Raw genomic sequence first — 26433 nt, 5'->3', positions numbered from 1 at the left:
GAAAATCCACAGCTAGGCACTATGAAAAAAAGGGTCTGCTTTCACTGTAAAAATGTAGTGTGTCCAAGTTGCGTTTTGGCCCGTTTCCTGTTGCGGGCAATAGGCCTACCCACACAAGTGAGGTACCATTTTTATCGGTAGACTTAAGGGAACACATAATTGTAGAGCAACTGTTATTGCCTATTGACTTTGTATGCATTTGTGCCTTCCAAATGTAAGAAGATGTGTGAAAAAGAAGTCACTTTGAAAAATGTCCTATAATTTACATGCTAGTATGGGTGCCCAAAATTTCGGAGATGTGCAAATAGCTCCTGCTTCTAAACTCTATATTTTCCTCCTATTTCGAAAAATACATAGGTGTCCTTGATACCTATTTTTCACTCTTTATATTTTACCAAATGAATTGCCATATACCGGGTACAAAATGAAAAACCATTGCAAGACACAGCTCAGTTATTGGCTTTGGTTTCCTTGGGTTCTAGGTAAACCTACAAGTCCTATACATCCCCACAACCAGAAGCGCCCAGCAGATGTAACAGTATATTTCTTTCAAACATCTGTCATTTTTAGAAGAAGTTACCAGTGAAAACGTTGGCACAAATGGCTTTTTTTAACTCATTTTCAATTTTTCTTATTTTCTACTGTTAAAACCTTAAAGGATCTACACAACTGACATTTTGCTGAATTCAGAATTGTGTCTACTTTTCCGAAATGTATAGCTTTCCACGATCCATTATTGCTTTCCTACTAATTTCTACCACTAACTGGAAGGAGGCTGAAAGCACAAAAATTTGTAAAAAATAGGCTATGTACCAGTAAAATGCCGAAACTGTGTAAAAAATGTGTTTTGTTTGACAAATGTCTGTCTATCCCTGAAAGCTGGGAAGATGGTGATTTCAATACCACAAATCCTTTGTTGATACCATTTGCAGGGGAAAAAACAGAAGCTTTCTTCTGCAGCACTTTTTCCCATTTTTCCAAACAAAACCAATATTTAGCTGTATTTTGGCTAATTTCTGGGTCCCCTTCAAGGGAATCAACAAACCCTAGTTACCTTTGAAATCCCCATGATTTTGGAAGAACAGGACGCAAATTTGGCGTTGATACCTTATGTGGACAAAAAGCTACAGGGGCCTAAGCGCAACTACCCTAAATGGCAAAAAAAAGGCTTAGCACAGGGTATATAGAGGCCTAGCAGTAAAGGGGTAAATTTTTTACATGTCATAAAAATAAATTGAATTAATAGCCTTCTACTAATTGTATTTAATATAATTGAATTGTATATTATTTATCCCTGCATCTTTAAAATATCTTACCACACCGAAACTCTACCCTTACCTGATCCCTAAAAACCCCTTAGTACCTACAAAAACTACTATCCCTCACCCCTAAAAACCATTACCACCCCTACACACTATTCGTCCATGAACTATTTAAAACTCCTTATTTCACCTGAACTCTACCCATCCCTGTACACTTAGTAAAGAAGTTACTTACCTGTAACTGACAGACCTAAATTGGAATTCAGAATGTATGTTAGCCGTACAGTTAAAAAATAAGGACCTTAATTTAATTTTGGTCAACTTTTATAACGCAGGAGGATGTAGAGCAGGAAAGCTGAATGAAAGACTTGGGTCACAGAGAGAGCAGGACCAGGGTGTAATGGTTACGCTGATCTTAATAGCGGGGGATTTTAACTGTCACTTGTGCCCAAAATTGATACTGTTCACAGAAGACTGGTCCTCATGTAATTTAAAAGAGGGAGCACACTTTGAGCATACGGTGGAAGGAAGGGAACTTATTAGGGTTTTGAAATGTTATACAATGGAACATTCAATTGATTTATTACCCATTGAACCAAATAAGCAGGCTAACCCCACCTTTAAAGGAAGAGGAAGCAGTTCATATATTGATTTTATTCTTGTGTCCCACCTGTTAAAAAAACGAATTCTGGGTTTTTCCATTGACTGGAGTGGTTTTAGTGACCACAACCCACTAACATTGACGGTGGCAGTGTCAAATGTTAGTAAGGCTATAAGGAGGGGGGTGGAGAGTAATAGAGAGACAGTCACGGACCAAGGCAGGCGCTTAAAATGGTCTAGACTTGATGGAGAAAGTTTCTATAAGTCCCTCTGGGAAGAGGGGAAACAGTATTTGGAGGTGTGTCTAGACTTAGCGATGAACGGCCCCCCGTTAGTGGAGGCATTTGAAGAGATAGGGCAGTAATAGACGGCCTCACGCACATGATAGGGCAGGGCAAGAGAAAGATTGAGCCAAAGTGGTTCGACAGAGGGTGCTCTTTAGGCCAAAGGAATCTAAGAGCTGCTCTCAAACATAAGCCAAGGGATAAACAAAGGGTCATGCATTGCAGATTAATTTATAAGAAGGCAGTAAAGCGCCAGAAGAACGCGCTCCAAACCCAAACGTGGGGGATTTGAGAGGAGAGGCTGAACGGAGAGATCTTTCCACTTTTTGAAGGATAGTTAACAAGCCTTGTTTCCAAGACGCAAATAGCCCACAGATAGCATTTAATGTGCTCCCTGAACAGTGGGTAAAGCGCTTTAGAGGACTATATAACAGGGGAACTATCGAGACACAGGAGTATAATGTGAGTGGGTGGGATGTGGAGCTAGAGTTCACTCTAGAGGAGATCATTGAGGGCATTAGGGGCCTTACTCGGAATAAGGCCCCAGGACCGGATGGGATTCCTCCGGACCTTGTTTTAAGTAAGGTGGATCTATGGGGTCCAGTCCTAACAAAAGTGATAAATGCGGCCATAGCCTCTGGGCTCCCCCGCTCATGGTCGACGGCTATAATAGTGCCAATTTTTAAAAAGGGGAGTAGGGATAGTCCCCAGTGTTACCGCCCCATCTCCCTGATAGACGTGACAGCTAAAGTGTTGGGCAGAGTAGTCTTGAATCGCTTGATGAGTTGGGAAGAGGAACATCATATCCTTACCGCTGTGCAGTATGGATTTAGGGTCAACAGATCAACGACCGACCAATGCTTAAACCTATATTTATTGGTAACAAAATATACAGTTGCCAATAATGAAAAGGTTTATCTAGCTTTTATGGATCTGGCAGGAGCCTTTGATTGTGTGAACAGGGAGAAGTTGTGGGCCATAATGTCCAATCTAGGGGCGGACACTGACCTCATTAAGATCTTGAGAGCCTACACCGGAACACATCAGCCAAAGTGAGGTACAAATTAGAGGGAGGTAACACCGAGTCTTTTATTTGTACCAGTGGAGTCAGACAGGGTGTATCCTGGCCCTGTTCCTGTTCTCCCTGTATATCAATGGCTTGGAACAATTCCTAAGTAGACTAAAAGTGGACTCCCCTAGAGTAGGCAGCAGAGCAATCTCCGTCTTGCTTTATGCAGAAGATGCTGTCCTGCTGGCACGCACACCACTCGGACTACAGCGTCTGATAGACGGGTTTGTGGATTTCATGACTAGCTTAGATTTATCTGTCAACCTGACTAAATCGTATGTTATGGAGGTGGGGCCTAAATGCTCGGGATTTTTTTTTAACTATAGAATAGGGACATTCAGCTTAGCGAAGGTACAGTCCTTTTCATACCTGGGTATTTTATTTGATAGGGGCTTACATTTTAAACCACTGATTGAGGAACGATGCAACAAGTTAGTATCTAGCTCAGGGGCAATAAGGAATTTCGGTCGCAGATTGGGGCGATGGTCACCTGAGCAAATGATGATCTTATATAATTCAATCTGTTACTCAAAAGTGGCATATGAGGCAGAACTGTGGGGGATGGTTGATGTAGCTAAATGGCAGATAGGGGATAACAAATATTTGAGAAGACTCCTCAAAGTCCCACAGTGTGTATCCTCCCATATTATACATGAAGAACTGGGTGTTATGTTTTTAGAGGACAGGGTGGGGAGCAGGCCTCTACTTGCATGGCTATTGCATGGCTAAAGATGTGGGCCAACCCAGAAGCCAGTCTAACTAAACAAATAATAATGGACTGTCTGGGGAGGGATAGAGGAATGAATATCCCATGGCTCAAGTACGTAAAGGGTGGTTTGGAAAGCATTGGCTGTGAGGACCTTTTTCTGACGCCGTCCAGTATAACAAAACGGGATTAGGCCAGAGTAAAGGAGACGTTTTCAAACACAAAGCCATAGCACGTGAAGTTAAGGACAGAAATAAACAATCAGTTAAGGCACACGTTTTAGTGAGGTCTTGCGGAGGAATGGAGCCTTAACTTGCCCTTATACACAATGCCCAGGATAGATTTTTAATAACAGTTGAGTCAAAGGGTCCCTGCGGCTGAGATCAACAATCTCCGCAGGACACCCTTCATTTTGTATTATTATGCCCATTTTATCTAATGCCCAAGCGCCGCTTCCTAGTAAGCTTGCTGAAGAAGTCCAAATTTAGACATATGAAAGAAGCTCTTTTATATCTACAAATGGCCCAAGATCCCCTAACCTTATTTCCCGTGACAAATCTTTTAAGATCATCAGTCAAATTGAGAGATACTAGAGGAATTTGCTGAGTAAAACATTACCACAGTTTCGATTGAAAGGCGGTGGGTTGAAATGGGTCTAACATATGAATTGTGCAATTAACAGCTCCTGTATCTCTCTTGTTGCCTTTTTTAACTGTATATGTTCTCATTTTTATACTGTACTTTTATGGAGGTAAGTGTAAAATGCCGAATAAAGAATTTGACTGACTGACTGACCTGTAACTGTAACTCTCTAGTATTTGTATCTTTCATAGTTTTACAGCGAGGAGAGGAAGAGGACACAGACAGGTGGAAAAGCGAAGAGCAGATCTACAAACACTCTGGACCAAAGGGGTCCCCTGCCCTCACCCTCCTATGGGGCACGTAGCTCCTTTGATAGGGCTTTAGAATCCAAAGCCATCTTTGCAGTGGAATGTGTCCTACGACCCCACCCAGTGGATTTCCTCGTACCGTAGTCCGGTGAGAGTGGAGCCCTTGCATATAGGTCCTGATGAATGCCACGGACCCTAATGGACCACCAGGCAGAAACATGTTGACCCTTTGACTTCGGTGGGAGGACCATTGTATCCTCAATGCACCGATCACAATTTTAATATACCATACAGATGCTAGCAATATTAAAATTAATGTGACATCTGTAATGAATTTTTAACTCACTTTCCCTTCCTTTTGGGCCACCACTTAGTTTACAAGTGCTTCCCTGTCGTCAGGTGTATGCCCGCCCTCTACCAAACCAAGTTGCTAGAGGGCGAGGACTGGTCAGTGATGAAGTATGACACCAGGCGGTGTGTGAGACCAGTCCTTCACATTTTGTGAGATGCCTGCACTCACTAACTGGTGATAACTGCACTTAGTCACTTAACACGGGGAGCAGCTCTATTGTGTTATAACATTATTGTTGGGGGCTCCTAGCTCCTGGTACCCCTTGCCTCTGGTTCCCTCAGTCCTGACACATTCTGGACTACTGTGGTCACACCTTTCATAGTTTCACATTGTTGAATCATTCCCCGTCTTCAAAGTGGAAGTCCCACGGTACAACAATAAAACAGTATGCATCATTATCATTAACTATGATGGCAATAAATAATCACTTCAATAGCCTATCTATGCCCCTTTTAAAAAAGAAACAAACTTCAGCCAATAGCACCTTCTAGAACACTCCCAGGAGAGGCTGAGTCCCTCACATGTTCTACCGCACGTCGTGTTAAGGGAATCTCCCTGAGCTGTGCTCAGTTTTGTCAGCTATTACTTCTTTTTGGACCATCCAAGGTTATATTTCCTGTTTCATTTCTCTGACCCTGCCACCTATATGTCAGAGCAGCAGAAAAAAAGAGAGATTGCACCCTAAAGATAGTAGGAATGTATCTACTATCTTCATCCTGCCCACAAGGTAAAGTACTACAAACTATGTCTAACCTTTTCCTCTTAAACTCTCACGTATAGAGAGATGAGGCTATTATTATGGCTACAGAAACTTAAATCTGTCAGTTCTGATGAGGAGGACAGTGAGAACTCCTTCCCATTTTAATCAAATTGGCAGAAGGTTAGAAATTCACTCGGAAAGAGTACTTTTCATTATGTAATGTAAATCCATTCTGGTGTTTTTGAGAAATTTGCATTTAAAGATGTGCCAAGGGTGGTCATGAAGTGGTTAAGATAATAGTGATATCAGGACGAGTGATCTTGCAGGAGTCCTCCAAGACTGTAAATTAAAACAATAGGAATCTTTGACTGTCTGAAAGAGCATTTTCTCCCATTCACCTTTTTGGTGCCACTAGACCAGAACCAGTCCCGGGGAGTAGAGCAATCTGATTGGCTGGCTACAACTTTAAGCAAAATGCAGTGGACGCCATTACAAGACATGGGACCTCGGTCCTCATGTCCTGAAGTTGTTTTTAAAAAACATGTAAGAGGGCAGGGTAGGGATACCCTGACCCCTGGCACTTGTGGGGGATCTAAGAGGGTCCTCCCCCATGGTTCATAAAGAAATAAACATTTTGTGCTGCGTGTATTGTGGTACTCTTGCAGGACCCAGTGAAGCCCACCCATGCTGTGCTTAAGGACTAATGCAGGGCCAGCAAGGTACAGAGGGAGCGCACAAGTTTCTGTAAGGGAAGTTTGCATGGTCCTGTGTACTATGAAAGGGACGTTCGTGAGGTGGTACCTCTTGAGTCCTGGTTAGGCCCTGCGGCAAACTGAATGCCAGGCCAGGTCAAAAGGTGTGTGCCGCATGAGGTTTGGGTACATGCAGGAGTTTGGGTATAATGTCACAATGATTGCAAGATATAAGTGCTGATGAAATCAAAGATGTAAGTAAAATACTGAAAACCTACCTGTGATGTGAAGATTACTAATGTATTTACCTGCTTTTAAAAGACTCATGATGTAAAAACTGCAAAGTACTGTTATCATACTGTTAGAAATGGGATATCTGGTTGGCTAGGGTATGCACCTACTGCAGGCAGAACTCACCAACCTAGTCAGGCTAAGGGAGTTACACTCTAAAGATAACCCCTAGTCACCCCCTTAGTAGCTTGCCAGAGCAGTCATGCTTATCCCAGAGGCAATGTGTAAAGTGTTTGTGCAACACACACACACCCCAGTGACACACTAGGCACACCATAAAAAGAGACTCCACACAAGGTTAAATACAAAATATCCTTTGCGTTCGATATCAAACATGTTTAGACCACAGTCACATAAATCAATAATCACCTTGCCAACTAGGCAATAGTCATTACGTAGGTCATAAATCACTTGGCCATAAAGCAATTGCTATAATAACGCATAGATTAGAAATCACTTTGTAGTATTGGCAAAACATATTGGGTAGGGTGACCAGACGTCCCAGTTTTCCCCGGACGGTCCCCGTTTTTGGAGAAGTGTCCCAGTGTCCCGACACTTTTCTCCAAATGAGTCAAATGTCCCCGTTTTCGAAAGGTGTCCTAGTTAAACACACAAATGTCCAGTTTTTTCATTGCGTGTGATGAGCGCTGTAGCAGGAAGAGAAATCCTTTGAAGAGAGACGTTTTCTCTCGGGATTTCCCTTCTTTGTCCACGCAGCGCCACCTACACTTTTGCTGACTTCCAAGAGGTGCCCGGACAGACGTGTTGCAAGGATGTTATCAGGCCTCATGTGCACATTAGATGAGGGGAAATCGACAAATGTCTAGTCAAACCTGTAAATACACTGCTCAGCCATTGTCCGTTTTTAGGAGAAAAAAGTCAGATTTAATTTACTGGAACGAGTAGGTGTTGCATTTTTTTGGAATTCTTTCAAACAGCAGGCCACTACTGAGTACACTAATATTCTCCTTTAAAACGTATAGTTGCTCAGCTTATTTGACCATTTTGTTAGGGATGTTCGGTGAGGTATTCTGCAGCCCCACAAATGACTTTCATCTGGTCGAATTGAATAAAGTGATGATTTAAAGTGCTTTAAAAATACATTTTCAAACTGGTGCTCCTTATAAAGTTTTGTGCATCTTCGTTTGGACATTTACCAAAATCATATTTTACGAACTCAACCTAAACATGGTTACCACCTGAGGAATTTATCTGCACATTAATATAATGCATGAGGGATTCTCCGGTGGGGATACTCTTTAGCCGAGGCATACACCTGTATGGGGAACATCCTGCAAATTCATGAGTGCACCTTCTGTGACACTGAGACAAACTGGCTTTCTTTCTTACATATCCTGTATACGGAGCACCCATGAATTCCCTATGTGACATGCAGTGTAAACCTCTTGAATTAATTAATTAATGTTCTTGAGTAGCCCACATTGTGAACTGAGGCACAGAAAAGGAAATTAAGTTACATTTGTCAGTGCCAGTCTTCTGCTTCCAAAGTATGCGGCGAGGAAGTAGATTGCATCTTGTATAATTTCCATCATGCTTATTTTCAAACACTGTGCCTGCTTACATCCTGCCTTTTTCTTGAAAAGTACGTAAGAGCAAGTCATGCGTATGATCCCACAATCCGGTCAACTGAGGACAGCCAGGATAACAACACAGGTCTTCTTAATCCTACAGGTGACATATCTGTGGTGGGCCAGGACAGGGCCTGGCCGGAGGATTTGTGACTGCCAAAGAGACGCAGGGACACCAAGGTAGTATAGCGCCGGAAAGACCCCGAGCGGTCTTCCGCCTGTTTTATTTATACCCCGGAGCGAGACCCCGCCCCGGGGGTGTGGGGATGCGTGTGGGAAATGGCAACATTGTATAGGGGAGCCCGGGTGGCTCTCTACATCCCTCCTTCAATTTAGTCTGCTCTTCCGGATACTGGTGCCATCAGGGTGAAGTCCATGCAAAGTCTCTCAGTCTCTGGCTCGGACCCGGATTGGGTCTCAGGTTGTATCTGCGACTTCGGACAACCGGGGATGCTGCAACCCCAGCCGGGGTTGCATCTCCACTCTCGACACTCGAGGCAGGGCACAGTTGACTGGTGCTGATTCAGATGTTTTGGCTTGCCGCCCCGAGTGGGCTTCCTCCGTCTTGTCCGGCCGGTGGTGAGTGTGAGGAGATGGCCTGATATATAGTGCTCACTATTCTAGTGATCACTGTGTATCATACCAAACGACCCTTATTGATGATTGGTTGTAAGTCAACCTTATAGACCGGGCTGTCCTAGTAGCATGGACAAGAGCAGTCTTTAGGCTAAACTCTAGAGGGCGTGTTAAGCCAGCTGTTATACCATCACATATACCCCTTGAACACCAAGTGAAAGGACACCACACAAGTTGTTATGAAAATAAAGGATATTTATTTATAACAAGTCTACCCTGAACTCTTTATGAGTCAGGGAGCTAAGCACAATACAAAACTCTTAAGAAAATACTTTAAGTCGCACAATTTACACAAATGATCGAGGGGCACGAAAAACCATATACACTAAAAGTGGAATGCGAAATACTAGCAGGTAAGTAACAAGATCCAGAGGCTTCAGGATCGCTAGGACTACACTACTGAACCCTAAGGTTAGGAGCGGGCAGCCTAGGGAGATCGGGTGCAGAGTGTGCACTCTCACGCGGGATGCGGGACAAAGTCTATGGAGGCTAGTATTTCTAAAGTCACTGTTTCTGGACGAATCCGACTAGGTAGACTAAAAACGAAAAAGGATCTGGACACTTAGATAGTGAACCTATGTTGGAGCACCGAAATGCTCGGGTTACCTAGCCCAGGGGCTGCAGCTGCCTAGGGTTCAAAAGACGTCGGGAATCCTCGTTGTAGTCTATGGAGCCTGAAAGAAGAAGTTGCTGGCAGGCGACTGGTGAAGATGTTCGGAGTGATCCAAGCCTGGATCGATGATGGAGATGACCTGAAAGCAGAGGGGACTCAGTTCTTAATCACTAGCCAGTGATTGTGTGGGCACCAGGATGGCACCGGATGAAGTCACCTCGACCAGGTGAGTGGGCGACGCTGGACTCTGCTGTCCCTCGGACCAGGAGGCGTTGTCGGCGACCAGGCTCGAGGTGCGAGCTGTCCCACAAAGGTGTCTGCTGTCGGCGATGCTGGAACCAGGATTGGAGCAACAAGCCTTGGCAAAGGCAAGCCCACGCGGTGGAGTCAAGATGGCGTCTGGAGTGGACCAGGAGGGTCCGGGGTGCTCTTCTTTTGGAGGGGAGCAAGGGCCAGTCTGGTGCAACCAGACCAGCGATGAAATCGTCGTGGTACGTCGTCAGGAGGGCCACTAGCCAGTGGGCAAGTGACCGGACAACGCTGTGAGCAGCAAAGAGCAGAAGGGCCCCACGCAGATCTCGTGGATGCTGGGGGGCTGGACTTCAGTGCTGGAGCTGCTCAGGGTTAGGGCTCCTCAGACCCCAAAGCACTCACTCGAGGATCCCTCAGCGGTCGTGCTGGTTAAGCATCGTGCAGTTTTGAAGATGGCCGGTCCCTCAGGTCTCGTCATACCCACGAATCTCAGCTGGGCTGATGATGCAGGTAGAGGTCAGAGATGCCAGGGAATCCGGGTCTCGTCGAGCTGGGCAGTCTTGATCCGGAGGATGGACTTACAGCAAACCGCGATGCTTAGATGATGCCTGTGGGTGCAGGGTGGCTACTCCTTCACCACAAGGGAGAGTCTTCAGAAAAAGTCAAGAGTTCCTTTCGTGGAAAGTAGTTCAAGATTCAGAATTATCTAATTTGGGAATGGGGCCTGCTTCTACCTTTATTCTAAGAAAAGGGGCTGGCACACGACTAGGTCCTGCCCATGGGTGGGACCAGGAGGGGGGTGGTTACACCCCTCTCCCTTGTCCGGACTTTCCCCAGCTCAGGGGCTGGTGGCCCCTGGAACTGGTTTAAGCCGGCACATGCACAGTGAGCACCGGGGTGCCACTTACAGTCACCTTCCTCTCAGCCCTGCCTACCTGGGATACACAAAACCCTGTCTGGGATGGTGCTAGCACCGCCCCTGACAGGAAACCCTTTGTCCAAGCTCTCCTCGCTGGAAGGACTCCCAGCAGCAGGAGGTCAGACTTGTGTCTGTGGTAGCAGCATCCATTTTGTGATGCTGAGGCTCAAGTTAGCTTCAACCGGGGTTCACAGTTACATATATGTTGTGTCCCTCTAGAAGGGTGGAATGCTAACCCCGTCGCCAGAATTGGCGAGGGGTTAGTATTCCAATTCGTATGACACCTTACTCGACATGTTTTGATAAAGCGATACCAAAGTTGGCAAATAACCGCGAGGATTGTAATGCACTCAAGAGTATATGGTACGCGCTATCATGGAACAGCTATTAGGACTTCGTTCCGCAAGCTGCAAACGGGCTCAGCTCATGCCAGAGCACCATCTCACATAATTCCAAGCACTCTGCCTTCAGGATTGATAAGGCCTGCCATAGGAGTGACTGATAGGAATACATGTGTCCATTTTAGGGTTAGATATAGGAATACTATATCTAAAGCAAAGGGTGATTACACCACCTTGCCCCAGCTGTCGTGCAGCCAGTTGTGTTAGATTTGGATGGCCAGCCAGGGGTGGCATAATACATGCTGCAGCCCCTGGTAGGCCCTGGGTACACCTATGCCCTGGATACCTAAGGTATACTGTACAGGGACTGATAAGGTGGCCCAGTACCAATTGGTAAATGCACCTAAGGGACATGTGTGTCAATTTAGAGAGAGAACAGCTAGGCTGTGGGTCTGATTAGCAGGCCCACAGCCAGGGAAAGTCGTAAACCAGTGAAGCAAAAAGCAAAAAGCTGGGGTGATCATAGGATTGCAGACCCTACTCTCCTACACGACCCCCCCCCCCCAAACTTTGGGACAATAAGCTAACCTTGACCAGGTGAGTCTTCTTGCTCTAAGGGGAAATACCTGGAGAGCCCATCTGCATTGCCATGATCAGTGCCAGGTCTATGCTCCACTGTAAAATCCATCCCCTGTAGGGAAATGGACCACCTAAGTAGTTTGGGGTTTTCACCCTTCATCTGATTTAGCCACAAGAGGGGCTTATGGTCGGTCTGAATCTTGAAATGAGTGCCAAACAAGTATGGCCTCAATTTCTTCAGGGCCCAAACCACAGCAAAGGCCTCCCTCTCAATAGCTGACCAATTCTTCTCTCTGGGGGTCAGCCTTCTGCTAATAAAAGCAATGGGCTGGTCATGACCATCAAAATTCAGCTGAGATAGAACAGCTACCACACCCAACTCAGGAGCATCTGTTTGGACAATGAATGTTTTGGAGTAGTCTGGACTCTTTAGGATAGGTGCTGTGCACATGGCCTGCTTTAGGTCATCGAATGCTTTTTGACAGCTTGCTGTCCACTGAACTTTCTTTGGCATCTTTTTACTTGTCAGGTCATTAAGTGGAGTCACAACGGATCCATAATTTCTGACAAATTTCCTGTAATATCCAGTCAGGCCCAAGAAAGCTCGAACCTGAGTCTGGGTGGTTGGAGGAGCCCGGTCCTTGATGGCCTGTATCTTGCTCTCCAATGGCTGAACCTGGCCTACACCTACAAGGTGGCCCAGGTATACAACCTGTGTCTGCCCTATCTGGCACTTAGTGGCCTTGATAGTGAGACCTGCCTTTTGCAGTGCCTCTAACACTTTCCTCAGGTGGACCAGGTGATCCTCCCAGGTGGAGCTAAAGACAGCTATATCATCAAGATATGCTGCACAGAAGTCATCCAACCCAGTGAGAACTTGATTCACCAGCCTTTGGAAGGTGGCAGGTGCATTTTTCAAACCAAAGGGCATTACCACAAATTGATAATGCCCACCAGGGGTAGACAATGCTGTTTTGGGCTTGGCCTCCTCAGCTAACTTGATTTGCCAAAACCCAGCTGTCAGGTCAAATGTACCTAAGTAGTTGGCAGAAGCCAATCTATCTATAAGTTAATCTGCACTTGGTATTGGGTGGGCATCAGTCTTAGTGACTGCATTGAGACCTCTGTAGTCTACGCAAAACCTCATCTCCTTCTTACCACCCTGGGTGTGAGGCTTTGGCACTAGAACTACTGGACTAGCCCAAGGGCTATCTGAGGGCTCAATGACTCCCAGCTCCAACATTTTCTGCACTTCTGTATTGATGCAGTCTCTGACATGATCAGGCTGTCTGTAGATTTTACTCTTGACTGGCAGACTGTCCCCAGTGTCAACCTAATGGGTACACCAATTGGTTTGACTGGGTGTCAGAGAGAACATATGTCTAAAGGATTGAAGAACTTGTTTGCAATCCTTTTGTTGATGCTCAGAGAGGCTGCCACAAAAGACAACACCATCTACTGACCCATCATCAGGGTTCTGAGTAAGCAGGTCTGGGAGAGGGTCACTCTCCTCTTCCTGCCCCTCATCTGTGGCCATGAGCAAGCCCATGTCCTTCCTGTCGACATATGCTTTGGGGCCTGTTTACATGGAGCACCCTGAGGGGGCTCCTGGGAGTTCCAAGGTCTACCAGGTAGGTGACCTCTCCCTTTTGCTCAATGATTGTGTGGGGCCCAGACCATTTGTCTTTGAGTGCTGCTGGGGCCACTGGCTCCAGCACCCACACCTTCTGTCCAGGCTTGTACACAGTCAGGACAGCCTTTGGTCATGCCAAGCTTTTTGTAATTCTTGGTTGGCCTCAAGGTTTTTAGATGCCTTTTCCATGTACTCAGCCATCCTGGAGCGGAGACCAAGTACATAGTCCACAATGTTGGCTGCAGGCTTTTGAGAGGTCTCTCCCATCCTTCCTTCACCAAACAAAGGGGTCCTCTTACAGGATGCCCAAACAGAAATTCAAAAGGGCTGTAGCCAACCCCCTTCTGTGGGACCTCTCTGTAAGCAAACAAGAGGCAGGGTATCAGGACATCCCATCTACGCCTGAGCTTTTCAGGTAGTCCATGAATCATCCCTTTGAGGGTCTTGTTGAATCTCTCAACAAGCCCATTGCACTGTGGGTGATAGGGTGTGGTGAACTTATAGTTGACACCACATTCCTTCCACATTGCAGTCAGATATCCTGACATGAAGTTTGCACCTCTGTCAGAGACAACCTCCTTAGGGAAGCCCACTCTGGAGAACACTCCAACTAGTGCTCTTGCCACAACAGGTGCTGTAGTGGTCCTAAGGGGAATAGCTTCAGGATACCTGGTGGCATGGTCCACCACCACCAGTATAAACTTGTGCCCTGATGCTGTCTGGGGTTCCATTGGACCAACAATGTCAATCCCCACTCTCTCAAAGGGTACCCCCACCACAGGTAGTGGTATAAGGGGGGCCTTTGTTGTGCCACCTGACTTACCACTGGCTTGGCAAGTGACACAGGAGCGACAAAACTCATTGGTATCTTCATTCATGTGAGGCCAGTGAAAGTGTGGGACAAGTCTGTCCCAAGTCTTGTTCTGGCCTAAGTGTTCTGCAAGGGGAATCTCATGGGCCAAGGTAAAAAGGAAACCCCTCTGAGACAAGGGAAGGACCAGCCTCCCCCTGAGCCCAGAAACTCAACCTGATCAGGTTCAAGCTCTTTAGGCTCAGTTTCCCTCAGTTCCTTAAGGTCAGCTACTCTGAGACTTGATCCAAAACCTGGGGCAAGGGGGAAGGTGATGCCTTAACCCTACTGCTCCTTCTCTTGGGAGGTGTCTGGTCCATTGTTCCAGGATCCAGCACCTGTTCAGTGGGGGATCTTTTGGCCTGTGACCTAGTCACAGCAAGGACATGTGCTGGCAAGCCTAACATTTCCATGTGAGTCCTCTGCTCCACTTCTGACTATAGTGATGTTTCCAAATCATTGCCCAACAGACATTCTACTGGGAGGTCTGAACTAACCACAACTTTCTTTGGGCAACTTACCCCTCCCCAGGAGAAATCAACAACTGCCATACCATGATTGGTAGTGACATTGCTGGCATTGGTCACCAGGAAATCTGTACCTGGCATGATCTGTCCAGGGTCCACAAAGTTAGGTGTCACCATTGTGACACTGGCACAAGTGTCCCTGAAGGCCTGAGCCACGTTTCCATTAATTGAAGGTGTCTGCCTGTATTTGCCCAAAGTATTGGGACTGGCATCAGGGGATATATCCACATCCCCTGTACAGACAAGGACAGCCTGAGTGAGTGTGCCAACTAGGTTGTCATACCCCTCAGTTCCCAAGGTTAACCCAACTAGTCCCTTGGGAGGTGCACTACCACTACTAACTGTACTAGGGGGTGCAGGTGCCTTAGGGGCTGTAGTGGTAGGAGTTTGCCCTCCTTTCTTGGTGCACTCACTAAACCAGTGAGTCTTACGTTTACAGTATTGGCACCACCTTTTTGACTGGCCTTCTTGAGTCTTCTTTTTCTGCTGTGAAGCCTGACCCCCACCCTCTTTGGTTTGTTGGGGACCTGTTGAAGACTTCTGGTCATTTTGTTCACTCTTGTTACTACCCTTTTAGTCTGCTTTCTTCTGACCACCCTGGTTCTGAGTCTGGTTCTGCTTGACCCTTGTTCTGACCCATCTGTCTGCCTTCTTTCCCAATTCTTGGGGAGAGGTCAGATCTGAGTCAACAAGGTGCTGATGCAACAACTGGTTCTGACAGTTATTTAAAATCTGTTCTCTCATGATAAGATTATACAACCCTGTGTAATCAGTAACCTTGCTACCCAGCAAACAGCCTTCCAAAGCCTTAGTGGCACAATCGACAAAGTCAGCCCAATCCTGAGACTGAATTTTCTGGGTGTCTCTGAACAGCAACCTGTACTGCTCAGTTGTTAAGCCAAACCCATCAATCAGTGTATTTTTCAGGACTTGGTAATTGTTAGCATCCTCAGCTCTAGTAGTGAGGAGCTTATCTCTACCTTTGCCTTCAAAGGAGAGCCACAAGATAGCTGCCCACTGACTCTGGGGGACGCACTGGACAGTGCAGGCCCTCTCCAAAGCAGTCATCCATTTGTGGATGTCATCCCCTTGTTTAAAGGGGGGCACTATCTTACTCAGGTATCTAGTGTCTAAACTCCTGTCTTTATCTCTAGGGATAATGCTGCCACCAGTGGGGTCTGCCCCACTCAATTTCTGCTCTCTGGCAAAGGCAAGTCTCTCTTTGGCAAGGGCAAGTTCTTCCCTCTCAATCCTCAGATTGACTTCCCTCATCTTAGCTTCATGCTCTCTTCTCTGAGGGGATGTCATCCCTCTGTGAGAAGAGGCCTGAGAGCCATTGGTACAAATGGATCTTTTAGAGCCTCTGGAGAGAGACCTAACTCGTCCATTCCCAATATTAAGCCTGCCTGAGAGTGGGCCTGGGGGTCCCCCAGTTCCATTCTCATGCATGCTTAAGTTGGTCCTGGTAAGCCTTCTGACTACTACCTGACCTTTGTCTGCCTCATCCCCTGACAACTCCTGATCCTCTTCCTCTCCTTCACTTCCTGTTCCATTGAGGTTGAGGTCAGGGTCCCCAAGGGTTCCCTCAAAGGGAGGCATGCTCCCATCTGGATTAGAAGGGCCTGTGTTAGAAGCTCTTCTGGCATCATAAGTCTCTAAGAGACCTATCAGAAAGGGAGTGGTAGGGTTAGAACCCTGTTTTAGCTTCCTGGAGGTACACAGTTGTCTCATCTCCTGGAAGCTAAGAGCTGCATATCTTGACATGACCTGTGGAGGGTCAATGACCACTAGGGGAGTCTGTGAAGATTCTCCTTGGTCAGACATGCTTTCTAGTGAGGTGTAAGTGGTGCACTTACCTACACTATTTGTTTGCCTACTGATCCCTTGCTAAGAGTTGTAGTCAGGGTGTGCTAAGCCCTGTTACACTACAACAGCTGGTTCAGTAGAACTCAGAGTATTCTAAGCTAAGTTATATGTACCTTGGTACTTATGTGATCTTTCAAATGATATTCTTAGGATACGTGTGGTAAAACAACAGCAAGCTCAAATCCCAACCGCTGCACACCAATGTGAGAAGTTGGCCTGATATATAGTGCTCACTATTCTAGTGATCACTGTGTATCATATCAAATGACCCTTATTGATGATTGGTTGTAAGTCAACCTTATAGACCAGCTATCCTAGTAGCATGGACAAGAGCAGTCTTTAGGCTAAACTCTAGAGGGCGTGTTAAGCCAGCTGTTATACCATCACATATACCCCTTGAACACCAAGTGAAAGGACACCACACAAGTTGTTATGAAAATAAAGGATATTTATTTATAACAAGTCTACCCTGAACTCTTTATTAGTCAGGGAGCTAAGCACAATACAAAACTCTTAAGAAAATACTTTAAGTCGCACAATTTACACAAATGCCCGAGGGGCACGAAAAACCATATACACTAAAAGTGGAATGCGAAATACTAGCAGGTAAGTAACAAGATCCAGAGGCTTCAGGGTCGCTAGGACTACACTACTGAACCCTAAGGTTAGGAGCAGGCGGCCTAGGAAGATCGGGTGCAGAGTGTGCACTCTCAGGCGGGATGCGGGACAAAGTCTATGGAGGCTAGTATTTCTAAAGTCACTGTTTCCGGACGAATCCGACTAGATAGACTAAATACGAAAAAGGATCTGGACACTTAGATAGTGAACCTACGTTGGAGCACCGAAATGCTCGGGTTACCTAGCCCAGGGGCTGCGGCTACATAGGGTTCAAAAGACGTTGGGAATCCTCGTTGTAGTCTATGGAGCCTGAAAGAAGAAGTTGCTGGCAGGCCACCAGTGAAGATGTTCGGAGTGATCCAAGCCTGGATCGATGATGGCGATGACCTGAAAGCAGAGGGGACTCAGTTCTTAATCACTAGCCAGTGATTGTGTGAGCACCAGGATGGCACCGGATGAAGTCTCCTCGACCAGGTGAGTGGGCGACGCTGGACTCTGCTGTCCCTCGGACCAGGAGGCGTTGTCGGCGACCAGGCTTGAGGTGCGAGCTGTCCCACGAAGGTGTCTGCTGTCGGTGATGCTGGAACCAGAATTGGAGCAACAAGCCTTGGTAAAGGCAAGCCCACGTGGTGGAGTCAAGAAGGCGTCTGAAGTGGACCAGGAGGGTCCGGGGTGCTCCTCTTTTGGAGGGGACCAAGGGCCAGTCTGGTGCAACCAGACCAGGGATTAAATCGTCGTGGTACATCGTCAGGAGGGCCACAAGCCAGCGGGCAAGTGACCAGACAACGCGGTGAGCAGCAAAGAGCAGAAGGGCCCCAAGCAGATCTCGTGGATGCTGGGGGGCTGGACTTCGGTGCTGGAGCTGCTAAGGGTTAGGGCTTCTCAGACCCCAAAGCACTCACTCGAGGATCCCTCGGCGGTTGTGCTGGTTAAGCGTCGTGCAGTTTTGAAGATGGCCGGTCCCTCAGGTCTCGTCACACCCACGAATCTCAGCTGGGTTGATGATGCAGGTAGAGGTCAGAGATGCCAGGGAATCCGGGTCTCGTCGAGCTGGGCAGTCTTGATCCGGAGGATGGACTTACAGCAAAGCGCGATGCTTAGATGGTGCCTGCGGGTGCAGGGTGGCTAATCCTTAGCCACAAGGGAGAGTCTTCAGAAAAAGTCAAGAGTTCCTTTCGTGGAAAGTAGTTCAAGATTCAGAATTATCTAATTTGCGAGGGGGCCTGCTCCTACCTTTATTCTAAGAAAAGGGGCTGGCACGCGACTAGGTCCTGCCCATGGGTGGGACCAGGAGGGGGGTGGTTACACCCCTCTCCCTTGTCCGGACTTTCTCCAGCTCAGGGGCTGGTGTGCCCCTGGAACTGGTTTAAGCCGGCACATGCACAGTGAGCACCGGGGTGCCACTTGCAGTCACCTTCCTCTCAGCCCTGCCTACCTGGGATAAACAAAACCCTGTCTGGGATGGTGCTAGCACCGCCCCTGACAGGAAACCCTTTGTCCAAGCTCTCCTCGCTGGAAGGACTCCCAGCAGCAGGAGGTCAGACTTGTGTCTGTGGTGGCAGCATCCATTTTGTGATGCTGAGGCTCGAGTTAGCTTTAACCGGGGTTCACAGTTACATACATGTCGTGTCCCTCTAGAAGGGTGGAATGCTAACCCTGTCGCCAGAATTGACGAGGGGTTAGTATTCCAATTCGTATGACACCTTACTCGACATGTTTTGATAAAGCGATACCAAAGTTGGCAAATAACCGCGAGGATTATAATGCACTTAAGAGTATATGGTACGCGTTATCATGGAACAGCTATTAGGACTTGGTTCCGCAAGCTGCAAATGGGCTCAGCTCATGCCAGAGCACCATCTCACATAATTCCAAGCACTCTGCCTTCAGGATTGATAAGGCCTGCCATAGGAGTGACTGATAGGAATACATGTGTCCATTTTAGGGTTAGATATAGGAATACTATATCCAAAGCAAAGGGTGATTACACCACCTTGCCCCAGCTGTCATGCAGCCAGTTGTGTCAGATTTGGATGGCCAGCAAGGGGTGGCATAATACATGCTGCAGCCCCTGGTAGGCCCTGGGTACACCTATGCCTTGGATACCTAAGGTATACTGTACAGGGACTGATAAGGGGGCCCAGTACCAATTGGTAAATGCACCTAAGGTACATGTGTGTCAATTTAGAGAGAGAACAGCTAGGCTGTGGGTCTGATTAGCAGGCCCACAGCCAGGGAAAGTCGTAAACCAGTGAAGCAAAAAGCAATAATCTGGGGTGATCATAGGATTGCAGACCCTACTCTCCTACAGTGAGCCTGAGAATGTTGCTCCAAAGTCCTTAACATAATCTTCGTTATTCTCGTGATCACCTACTATTGCTGGGGGGCCAGCCGGCCCTCCCGTTTTCTTGAAACAGGATACGTTGCAGGTCACCACCTGACTGCCTCGCCGGACGGTGACCATGGTCCCTTGAATCTTGTCCACTGTCCACACCTCCGGCTCATAGGGTGTTCGAAACTTCCAGCCTGGGTGTCGATCTCGGACCACCACAGTGTCTACTTCCTGTAGCCTCGGCGGTTGGGCACACCGTGCTTCGCTCGCTTTCTGATTGGTGGTTCGTCTCCGAGCTTGGATGGCCTCTCCGTCCCTTGCCTCAGGGGTCCAGGTGCAGTCAGTCGGGATGCTGTCCCGAGGCGCCCTCTTGAACAACACATGTGCGGGGGCACATTTGGTGGGGCTATGTGGTGTCTGCCGATAGGCACCCAGGAACTGATCTAAGGCTGCTTCGGGGTCCTCCCCGCTGTCCACGGCGATCCTCAGAGCTCTGTTGAGTGTTCTCATTAGTCTTTCTACTTCCCCATTTGCTTGGAGCCAAAGCAGAGTGATTTTCCGGTGTGTGATCCGGAGGTTCTCAAGGTAGCTTTGAAATTCTCTTCCCTGGAAGGGTGGCCCATTGTCCGACTTAATCTCCTCTGGGAACCCCATGGTGGCGAAAATGCGGTTCAGGGCCTTCTTGACTTGGGGGAAAGCAATTGAGGGTATGACTTCCACCACCGGGATTTGGAGAATGAATCAACTACAACGAGCGTATGCCGGCCATCCGGGAAGCTCCCAAAGTCGATGCTAAGGTGGGTCCACGGTGTCTGGGGGGCCTCTTCCGTAATCACCGGTGCTGGCACAGGGTCGCCGCCTGTGATGGTGCAGGCGTGACAGGAGCGTACCATCTCGTCCACCATGCTGTCCATGACTGGGAACCAGACCTTGCTTCTCAGACGGGCCTTGGTTTTAGCCATTCCTTGGTGACCGTTATGTGCTATCGCCAACATCTGACACTGAAGACTCTGCGGCACTACGATCAAATGTCCTCTGAGGATGACCCCTTCGTCCCCCACACTCAGCTCGCTCCCGACTTGCCATAGTTGCTGCCGCGAATTGCTAACTTCCGATCGCAGGCTCTGGGCCCCATCCAGAAAGTGAGCCCAGCGATTCCCCTCTAGAGCATGCCTGACATGGGAAAGTGTTTCGTCCTTGGCCGTGGCTTCACCTATCTCCTTCAGCGTCATTGTGTCAGGGCACGCGGCTTGCGAGATCATGTGAACGAATTCTTCCACTCCCGGTCCATCGTCTAGGGGGTGGGCCGGCTTTGTCACATCCGGGTGTCGGGACAGGTAGTCAGTGGGGTTGTGCGCCCCCGGTATGAACAGGATCTTGAAGTCTTATCCTTGTAATTGGACGGCCTATCTGTGGGGGTGCTAGTCTGGATGACCCTGTAAACAGAGGCAGCAGAGGTTTGTGGTCTGTCACCACGCTGAACTCTTGACCACACAAATAGAGGTGGAGGTGTTGGCACGCCCACTTAATTGCCAGCGCCTCGCGTTCAATCTGGGCATATCGGGTTTCGGTGTTGGTCAGGGCCTTGCTCGCGTACGCGACTGGCTTCCACTCTTCCATGCCATATTCCTGTAGCAGCATTGCTCCAAGGCCCACCGGGCTGGCATCCACGATCAGTTCTGTTTTACGGCGCGGTTGGAAGTATGCCATCACTGTTTTGTCTAGAAAGCTTGCTTTAATGTCTTGGAAAGCCTTATTGGCTGCTCCGGTCCACTCCCACTTGTGGTCTTGTCGAGTGAGTGCCCTCAGGGGTTCCGCCAGAGCCGCCAGGTTGGGGATGAAACTGCCACAATAGGTGGCCATGCCTAGGAAGCTCCGTACTTCAGTGGGGGTCGGCGGAATGCTCGCGGTCCGGATTGTTTCCGCTTTCTTGGGGTCAACTTTCAGTCCATCTCGGGTGAACGTATACCCGAAAAAGTCGATGGATTCTTGGTAGAATGAACATTTGGACCGATGCAGGGTCAATCCATGCTCCACTAGCCTTTGTAGCGTTGCTCTCAAATGTGCATGATGTTCCTCTGGGGTGTTAGAGTAGATGAGGATGTCATCGCTGAGGTTGATCACCCCGCTCAGTCCAGACAATACTTCGCGTATGGCGTTTTGGAACACCTCCGCCTCTGAGGACACGCCAAAACTCAGCCACCGGTATCTTTGTAGCCCCACGTGGGTCGAGAAAGTGGTTATGTAGCAGCTCTTGGGCTCTAGTTCGAGTTGATGGTACCCCGAGTTGAGATCCAGCTTCGAAAATCACTTTGCTCCGTTCAGGTTAGCGACGATGTCATCCATGCTTGGGGTAATATGACGCTCTATCTTCACGGCTGCATTGGGGAGCCTCATGTCAACACACAGCCTGATTGCCCCTGGTTGTTTCGGCTTGGGCGCCACTGTGGTATTGGGTTCCCAAGGCCTACATGCTCCGCAGAATACCCACTTACACCAAAAGAACTGTTGGCACGGAAACTGAAAAGTACAAAAGACAAGTTTATTAAGACCCCATGGGGTGGTGGTACATTCCTACAGCACCCTTCGGTAATGCAAGAAGTATCACACCGAACGTTGGTGCGAGTCCTTCTTTTATACAATTTACAGACAATAAAAAGGTAGGCGTTACATGGTTACAGAGTTTAGGTACATGTATGGTCATTTTTGGAGCACAGCCAACTCATGGGAGGGGTTACAACTCCACTGGTCAGTTGTGGCGGAACATTCCTAAGGGGTGACTGGTCAGTTGGAACTGCGCATGTACAGGCTTGACCGTTACTAAAAATAGCCTGTTGCTGGGCAAACTCGAGCGGTCAGCGGCACGGACAAAGGACTAAAGGGCATGCTGACCACGAGGCCGTTCATTCCCTAAAATGGCCGCCATAACATACAAAATGGCGTTTTCGAAATAAGGCCAAGTTAAGGGAAATAACGTGTAGCAAAGCTAAGCGCTAACCCAGCCATCGTCAAATTACAACACCACGACCAGTGGGGACACCCAGGGGGTCGGACCTGACACCTTTTCTATTACCCCGAGATCTTCTAGCCTTTTGAGCTCTGCCTCTACTTGTGGTCGGAGGTTAAACGGTACCCGCCGGTGTCAGAGAGCTACGGGGCGCACTGAGGTGTCTATGTGTAGACAAAATTTCCTTCCTTTTAGTTTCCCCAGGCCTTTGAATAACGCGGGGAACTCCTGCAGCAGGTTGTCTGAATGTGATTGCTGCACTTGATTCGCAAAGAATACGAGCCCTAAGTCTTCCGCCGTGTGGCAGCTTAGAAGAGTGCCCTTCTTTCCTTCTGTGATGTGAAAACGAGCTTCCGTCGAGTATTCTCCATTCACGATGGTGGTGCTGATCACTCCACGCAGTGGTAATGGGTCCGTGCCTCCATAAGTGTAGATTTGCGTGCTTGAAGGTGCAAGGGCAGGCTTAGGCGACATCTGTTCGTATTGTTCTGAGTCCATAACATTAACGGACGCCCCGTGTCTATGAGGGCTCTCACTTCGGTGCCTTCAATGGAGACGGTGCACATGGGCGGCGGTCTCCTTTTCGTGGATACTCGGTTGACGTATGAGATGACATACACCTCTTCATCGTCGTCATCCTCATATCGTGGTCGCCTTTCCTGGGCTTGAGTGTCAGGGGGCGGCAATTCTTGTTCTAGTGACAATTGTCGAACTCGCTGCGTCAATTGTCGGGGTCCATAAGCTGCGCGGGACCTGGGGGCATTCGGTCTGTAACTTCCGCCCTGGCACACGGCTGCAGAGTGGTTCAGCCGACCACATTTCAGGCATGTTTTCCCTTTCGCCCCGCATGTCGCTGTCGCCGGATGATCTTCACCGCAATAGGCACACTGTGTACCACGGTTGGGCACATATCGCTGGCGACCGGACTGTGGCCTCCTTTGTATCCCATCAACCCTTTCTTCTTTGATCGGTGTAGCCTTGGCCACTGCGGGCAAGGCCATCATTGAGCGCAGGGCTATCTCCATTTCTTCCGCCCGCGCGTCAGACAGTTCGTGCGAGCGGGACAAAATCAGGATTTCGTCTAGCGATATTCCAGACTGCCGGAGAATGAGTTTTCTCAGCAGTTTTGATCGACACCCCACTATGATCTGATCTCTTATCTCCTCTCTTGGGTTGAGGAAAGGGGAGGTGCTGGCCAGCCGGCGCAGTCTTGCATAGTACATGTCTACAGATTCGGACTCTGTTTGCCATGCCCTTTTAAACTTGAATTTCTCAAAGTCATTGTTGAGTTGGGGGTCGAAATGGGTGTTAAGCGCGGTGACCGCTGCATCGTAGTCGTCGTCGGGCCCGTATTGGGGAGCGTCTCGAAGAGGTCGTAGATTTCTGGGCCTCCGTACAGGATGAGGAGGGACCTCTTGACCGTCCCGTCGGTCTCTCGGGTGCCTTTGAAGTAGAGGTTGAGCCTCCCGAGCCAGGCCTTCCATCTCGGTGCTGCCGTCGCGGGGTCAGCCAATTCACTGAATGGGAGAAGGGGCGCTACGCCTGTGTGCCCATGGCTGGACCGCTGGGGGGTCAGCATCACAGCTTGATTCTGGGCTACTCCTGCAGGGCCAGGCGGCTGTGGTGCGACCGCTGCGCCCTGGTTCTGGCCATCGCCTGACTGGCCTGACCCCGTCACAGGGTTCGCACATGTCCCAGCCCTTCCTGGTGTCTTTCCGAGGTTCACTGGAGCGATGGTCGGGTTACGCACTGCCTCCTTCCTCCCACGTGGACGTGGGTGCACTTTCTCGGCACCGCTGTGCACGGACACGGTCCACCTCTGGGTTGTAGATGGAGCTTGGCAGCTCCGGCCGCTCTTCTGCACCGCGCTGCGGTGCGTGTGTGGGCTATAGTACTGGACGGCAGGGAGGGTGAGGCAGCTGTTGAGAGTGTATCCCTTTCAATCGACTTTGATATGTTGCCACGATGTCCAGGGATGTTCCTGTTGCCTATCCCCTCTGTCCAGCCTCTTCCGCTTGCCAGTGCTTGTTATTTTACAAAGGTGAATTGGCCTTTTCCCGCTTCTGCCAGGTTGCGCCACTCCTCGCGCTTGCTGGAGCGTGATGAGGGCCTTTCCCTTGTCTTCCTGGGGCCTAACTTGCTCGCCGCTCTGCTTCGCCCCTCCCCCTCGGGCTTCAGGCGTGCGTTGCTCGCACGCCACGAGAGGTGCACGCAGGGCCGGGTAGGCCGCAGGGTGTTTGCGGAGGCGGGGGGCAGCAGGATGACCACTCACCCACGATGTCGCGCTCGGCGAGTCCCACCAGCTGAAAGCGCTCCCAGGGAGGAGACGCGTGGGCGGGCCTCAAGCCAGAGCGCGTGCAGGGAAGTCAGCACAGCCGGACACCGAAGCAAGAGCAGGTGGGCTCCGCGGCTTCTCTTGCCAGGCGCCAACAGTGCGCCGAGGCTCCAGGGGCAGGGGACGAGCGGGCACGCGTGTGTCCAGACCGGCCTCGTCGCCAATGTGGTGGGCCAGGACAGGGCCTGGCCGGAGGATTTGTGACTGCCAAAGAGACGCAGCGACACCAAGGTAGTATAGCGCCAGAAAGAACCCGAGCGGTCTTCCGCCTATTTTATTTATACCCCGGAGCGAGCCCGCCCCGGGGTGTGGGGATGCGTGTGGGAAATAGCAACATTGTATAGGGGAGCCTGGGTAGCTCTCTACAATATCCACTAAACCCCATCACCTGAGGTGCATTTGTGAGAACTACGCTGATACCTCACCTTTAAATTTGTTCCACTCAGGCTGCAACACACCACATACACACACCAGCGAAAGAGCACAGGCAGTGATAGGGCAAAATCCTGTCTTGTAGAGAGCAGGTATAATGCACGCAGCACCATTGCAAGCGTCACACACACACACACTTGCCTGGCAGCATGTGCTGTGGCAGTGCACGTTTCTCTTATACAGTACAAGCTCAGCACAGTGACACTGTAAGCTTCCTTCACAGATGTATGTACACCCAAGGTCCTGCTCAAGCAGCCTGTGACAGTGTGAGTTTCCTTCACAACCTACAGGTTCTGCATAGCTAGTGCCCACTCGGTCTTTGGAGGGACCTGTCATTGTAGTCCCCTTTCTATGTCTATGACAGCTGTCAAATAGTCCTACTTTTATGTCGATGGTTACTTCAAACCGTAGTCCTACTTCTATGTCTATGACCTGTCCACTGCTAACTAAGCAAACATTACATCACTTCCAGTGCACTGTTGTTTATAGCATGAATCACAATGGTCTATTTACTAATGGCAGGGGGGAAAAATGCCAGAATCATCAAGTTGTGTTTAGCACCTTGGTACTAACAACCCCAAGCACACCGACCCAGTGTGCAGGCGCTGAGGGGGAATAATTGGGCTGCGAGCAGGTGTTTCACATCCAAGGTGGCTATGGCAAAACAATGCCCCCAACAATTTATCATATAGCAGCTGCCCATGTTCATGCAACGCAGCTGTGAACTTTGGCAGGGGCCTAATCCCCCCCAAAGTTCTGCGACCTCTGATAAGGATCCTTCCCGCTCTGCGGCCGTGATGACAAAAGAGCAACATGCCCCCCAATAGTGCTCCAAACAAGAGGGAGACACTCACATGGCTCTCCTTCGGTGCGGTGGACCCAGCACGGCCCCATGAGACCCCTCTCCTTCGCTGGGGGGTGATGAAGGCATGTCTATCCGGTGCGGCTGGGGCTGCGAGACCTCTGCAGCTTTAGGGGGCGTGGCCAGGTGGTTCTGGGATTCGGAGCTGATGTGTTGGAAGCTTAGCAATGCTCGGGGATCTCCTTTGCGCTGGTTC

The 26433-nt window shown here is 49.0% G+C and overlaps 1 protein-coding gene across 1 annotated transcript in view; it reads right to left on the bottom strand.

Moving 5' to 3' along the window:
- The window catches only part of C4_1H18orf63 (chromosome 4_1 C18orf63 homolog), a 1615038-nt gene that overhangs the window by 1351982 nt on the left and 236623 nt on the right, over window positions 1-26433 (bottom strand). The gene's annotated exons all lie outside the window — the stretch shown is intronic.

This window comes from Lissotriton vulgaris, chromosome 4_1, assembly GCF_964263255.1.
Source record: "Lissotriton vulgaris chromosome 4_1, aLisVul1.2, whole genome shotgun sequence".
Classification (NCBI taxonomy): Eukaryota; Metazoa; Chordata; class Amphibia; order Caudata; family Salamandridae; genus Lissotriton; species Lissotriton vulgaris.
The sequence above is the reverse complement of the archived record's forward strand: the minus strand, read 5'-3'. Positions and strand labels throughout refer to the sequence as shown.